The sequence below is a fragment of the Anoplopoma fimbria genome, chromosome 6 (assembly GCF_027596085.1).
Source record: "Anoplopoma fimbria isolate UVic2021 breed Golden Eagle Sablefish chromosome 6, Afim_UVic_2022, whole genome shotgun sequence".
Lineage (NCBI taxonomy): Eukaryota > Metazoa > Chordata > Actinopteri > Perciformes > Anoplopomatidae > Anoplopoma > Anoplopoma fimbria.
Window position 1 is genome coordinate 12,045,289 of NC_072454.1, and position 6,000 is coordinate 12,051,288.

A 6,000-nucleotide genomic window follows, 5' to 3' on the forward strand; every position below is an offset into this window, starting at 1 on the left:
GTTTGTAATATCTTAGAAATTAATTGAGACTGTGAAAGTGTAAATACAGTAAGTCCATTTAGTAATGTGATATCATACTACACACTTATTATAAACATGTGTTGAAAATGCAGGGCATTCATGCTGGAAAAGTGACAAAAGTAATGCAAAAGATGTAAAAAATATGTATGATTTTTGAGTGTGCTGTTTATGGACACGGTTGTCTCGCAATGAATAAGGAAAATAGTAAACCTTCTTACAATACAGACAGTTAGTACAAAATGGTAATTAAAAAGTGATCTTATATATAGCTATCATATATAGTGCATAAAGTATTTCTTTACCGAAATTGTGACAACATCAACAGATTTTGGTGTTGTTTTAAAATAGTTACATACAGTATAATCTCTGAGCTCTCAATTACATTGGTGGCACAGTACAGTTCACCTCCCCAAAAGGCACACTATTGTGTGACTCACAGTCAAAGGAACTAAGGACCAATCACCCTGTCACTACGTATCACCCAGCAGCCTGATGACTGATTGGCATGAGCTAATGCAAATTTACGAGGAGGCAGAGGGAGGAGAAAGAGACTTGTCTTTACGAGTGACAACTGGCCACTGATAGCAGAACAGCAAACAGGATGGGGTGAGAGTTAGATTTAACTGTCCCCCTGGCTCTAGAAACCTCTCTGCCCCTCCCTCCCCCTCCCCCCCTCTCTACCTCTCTATCTGTCTGACATACAAACTCTTTCCCTTCTGCACCTGAAGACATTTGGCAACACACTGCTGTCTCACTTGATCAAGAGAAGCCAAAGGAGGGGGGGGTTGGAGTGGCACTTATTTCCGGGCCGGTCTTAGATGAGTAACATTTGTCATTCAGGGTTGTGCTGTAGTAATTAGCTTGTCAGTGGGCACCAGGCTGAGCTGGCTCTTTCTGCTAAGAAAGATGGACAGACTGACACAGGAGCTGACAGCCAGTCGATAATGTGGCAATTAATGTCATAAATAATTCCACTGCCAATTATATCAAAATGGACTCTGTTCTTTCACCTTGCCTGGTACTCCCTTATCATTTCCTGTGATAAGGGGAACAACCGTCTTCATCCACCCTATAATTATGGGGCTTTTTATATGGAAATACAAAATGGCTTCACTTTCCCCCACATGTTTATAGCACAGGGGTGAAGAGTGGAAAGAGGGAGACATGGACAATAAATGTAACATGCTAATGAATCCGTGTTTTGTGCCCTTTACCGCGGGTATTTCTACGGGTCATATAACAAGACCTTGAGGCATTCCAAATGTCATTGGATGTACAAAAGAAAAAAAAAAAATTTGATTTGAAAATTCAGACAATTATGTGAGAGAGATCGATTGGAGCTGATATTCTAAAGGTTGAAAAAGCTTAACCAACAGTGAGAATATTGATCCTGACGCCCCATCACTCGGTGGGAAAAATTATATCCATTCTCTGTCTTCAAGATACAGGTCAATCAATCGCAGCAGGTGAGAATACATGATGAGTTTGAATCAACAAAGGTTCACTGAATAGTAAATGCGCTGTATATTGAAGGGAAATAAAATGGGAAAAGTGGGAATTTGCTTTGAAATGCTTATTATCCTCCACCTCGGCCTGTTTCCACCGGCTCGTTTGTCTCGACAAGTGACTCAGTCACTGCGAATGGTTCCCATCAGCCTGACACTAAACTCTTCCTGTGAAATGTATGAGCAAATAAAGTGAGCTCAGCACATGTAAAGCCCTCCTAATGCATTGTAAAACAGCCTTAAACACATCAGATGTATCTTCGGGATGGGAAGGTCGCTCTCATGGTAATATATGGCCCGTGCTGAAAGTCTCAAGGTCGTGTCAGATGTGCCTACATAACGCATGATTTCCCGTTACTCTTACAGACTCCAATCATGCCTCACAAGCCTTGAGATGAAAATTTTACTAAGTAAATCAGCCACCTTGCTGGCATTTCTATTACCCCTCTGTGTGCACTGACAGAGAAGATGAATAACGCTAAATAATAACATGTGGTAACAAATCATATTTACGACTCATAGAAAAAGAAGCGGCAGTGGATTTAAAACCGTTAGCTGGGTTTTGTTATTCTTTCATCTTGCCTGTATGGATTTTACTTCAGGTTTTTTTTTTTGTATGTGTGCGTGTGTGTAAAAGTGTTCTTTGTACTTTATGGAGATGAGTGTGTCAGTCCTCCACTTGTCACTGTCCTCTTGTTAGATTGTGTGCGTAATTATTGTGTCATTTATTGCACGAGGATTGCTTGCTTTGAATAAAGCAGTTAAATGACCCTGTTAGCATAATTAATTTAACCATCCTGAGGGGCTGCAAAGTCACATTCTCATGAATATTAATTACTGTCAGTGTCAGTGCTAAATATTGTACAACAACAATGCAACATGTTTTTGTTTTGTTTTTGTTTTGAAGTGAAACATTGTTTGATTCAGTTTTTGAGTCAAATTTTGATAGTTTGATCCTGAATCACTTTTTCTAAATTTTCTTTTAACAATAATACATTTATGTAGAAGAAACATGTAAATAACAATACTTCCAAATGGCTGCATGTTACCAGATGAATATTAAAAGAGACACTTTCTCTTTTTTACATCAGCATCATTAAAACAACATCTCCATTAATTTGCCAGACAACATACAGTAATTATACAGAATGTTATGGCAGAGGACCTGCAATTTAGAAATGTTCATGTTTGTACCCTAAGGCCCAACAGCTAATACTTAACATGACACAAATCATCAGCCATTGATTTTACACGCTTGACTTGAAAAATCAAACATTTCGAAGGAAATTCCTGGAAATATTGGCATTTACTTCTTTTCTCTACAAGGTCCTGAGGGTGGAGATGCTGATTGTGCGTTTGTATACTTGTGCGTGTGTGTGTTTGTCTGACAACTGGACACGAAGAACAACCAGAAAAAGCCCTCAGGAAAGACGGGTGATTTTCACACATGGACAATTATGTATGATTCCATTGAGGCACAAGAGAATACTTGAACAAGCAGTGTATTGTACATTGAACTGAGTGATGTGTACCTACCAATGATATTGCACTCTATTGTGCAACTGGCTGCTGCAGTATATGTGACTGCCATTGTGGATCACCATGGAAAGCCTGGCAGAAGCAGAAATTACTATTCAAAACGGAGAGAGAATATTTCCCATGAATGTCTTTGAAATGTGAACGTTGTTCATACATTTCATATGAATACACACTTTATGGGCCCCACAGTGGTGTGTCCTGAGGGAAGAGCGTGTTGTGTTGCATGTCAGACTTGGTGGTATTTCCTGCGGCACCACAATCCTATCTATGGGGTCCTCTGGAGGGGCAGCCTCTCAAACGGCTCAACTTGGCCTTGGCCGATGACAGTGACATACAGAGGCAGTCGATTTTTGACACACGGCTGTGACTAATTGTGAGGAAAAGGTAAGGGACATCTGTTATGGGGCCATTTTTTAAATATATGGAGATCCAGCCCACATCCCCCGGGTATGGCTCAGCACAAATGAAATCCTTAAATCATGAATACTCTTAAGGTTAGCAGCTATTTACTGCAGCCAATCTTGTTTTTATGGGAGTAATATTGGTGGTCAGTTGTAGCGAGCTCATGTTTTAAGAATATTTGTCCTCTTTGTGTGTATAGCATTTAAAGGAAGCTTATTAACCCTTCTGTAGTGTAGCCATTGGTTCAATTTTCAATGTTTAATTTCTACAACTATAATTGTAAACATGGAATCAAACACCTATTACATTAAGGTGCCATACCGAGATTGGGAACATTTTGATTGCCTCTCAATGGCTCTCAACATGGCAACGGGGCTCTGGCGGCTCATAGCTAAAAATCACAAGAGGCACAGCAACATGAATGTCTATACAACATGTCATGGTAAAAGTTATTTGTCTTTGTATGTAGACAATAATTTATGTGCTGAAGATATTTGAAAGCAGAGTTGTTCTCATAACAAAGTAAGCAAATCATTCACCATTTTAAATATGCATATGGTGATTAAATGCCAATAGCAAAAAATATTGAATTTCTCACTAGAGTTAGTTTGAATGTCCCTAAGCTAAAGGTTTACTGGTTGTTATTCTTCTTCTTCTTTTCTATGTGTGGGTAAAAATCAGCCGTGAACCTTCGCATTTGGGTATTAGCAATTTTTTAGTTTTGTTCTCATTCTCAGACAGGCAGATAGGCCTAACCTTGTCTGTCTCTCCAAATGTATTGATTAGGCTGTGAGAAGAGAGAGGCTGTGAGATCGAGTGCAGAGGCTAAACTTGAAGTTATTCGCTTACTACCAATAGGATTACATTATTTCACAGAGAGGGAAAAAGTTTTGCTCTGTATTTTGAAGAAATTGTTGTACATGATATTGAAGATGGCAGAGTGAAATGTTTGAACAAATAATGAAATGAATGTCCCTGTATTATCAGCAGTATCAGAATGATAATGATTTGCAACATGGCAACCCAAGCTGCCTGATTTGAGGACATAATCGTGATTTGTCTTCCTCTCAAAGCCCAGAGAGAAAGACCAACCTTTTCTGAAGAAAACAAATTTCAAATGGCAGTGGCAGGCAGAAAAAGGAAGAAAAGGCAACCTCTGCGCCTTTGTTGTTCTCCTTTAATTCGGTTAATCACCCCCAGGTAAAGATTAACTGCCCTTGCCAATTTAATTCAGCCTCAAATGATGCTGCTACAAGGTCACTTTTTTTTTTCTTCCTCTCTTCCTCTGTCTCTTTATTCACTCCCTCTTTGCCCAAACCCCCTCACATCCCGTCTCCCCCTCTCCTCCAATTCTCTTTCCGTGAGCAGGATTGAGTTGTCATGTAGTTCTAATAGGCAGCACAGGGAATCATTAGTCCACCTCGGCTCCCTGACTGATGGGTATTTCACTCCAATCATCTGAGTACCGTGCGTGTTTGCGTGGGTGTGTGTATGTGTGCGTGTGGAAAGAGCGGGACTCAACCCCCTCCTCCCTCCACCACAGACATCGCCATCCCCCCACCCACCACTGCATTGTGCGCCTACTGCTATTGACGGCGTGTCAGCGCTGAGGGGAGATGTCTTAATCAACTTGGACACACTGGGCATTGATTTGACAAGCTGCTGTAATGACCTTCTTGTTTGCTTAAAGGATCACTGTTTATCGTGGCCACAACTGATGCGCTGAGCATGCCTCATTGTCATGGAAACTATTATCATGGCTGAATTGGGATGGGTCTGTTTCTCTACGTCTCTGTCACACGCACAAACACACTGTCTCTTGTACACACATGTAACCACATATGTTGATATGATATGTTTGAAGTAACCAAATGTGTTTTTGTGTGTGTGTGTGTGTGTGTGTGTGTGTGTGTGTGTGTGTGTGTGTGTGTGTGTGTGTGTGTGTGTGTGTGTGTGTGTGTGTGTGTGTGTGTGTACTGTACATGTGTGTTTGTGCGTGAATGTGATGTTTAACGCTCCCAGTCAAAATCGCAAGAGGTCAAAGGGCAATGCTATAATTGGTGTCAACATCTTTTACATCAATGTTATAGAAATCATTACAGACTGGATGGATTGACTAAGAAGGCTCAATAATCCCAAGACAGTCGTTTTATTTACCTGCTCTTTTGCCCAGCTCTTTTGGACAATTATTTTAAACGTTTTAGCTTATTGATTTACTAAATTACCCATAATGACATGTAAATGGACAGTTTATTCTCAATGGGAAAATTGAGAAACACATATATGTTTTTAAGCTTCAAGAAAGGTATATTTGTAATTCTTTAATTGTTTCTCCTTGATCTGATGTCAGGCCTTACCTATGCAAATTATTTTTTTTCCCCATATGAATTATGATCTTCTATCAGCCAATGCATGTTTAAAGATGAAGATTGTCTTTCTTTGTTTTCAGGCACTAACACATAAACGTTGTTGTGCTCTATCATCGGGTTCATGGCCACAGGCACAGCCTGTTGCCTTAAAAAGAAGACACTCT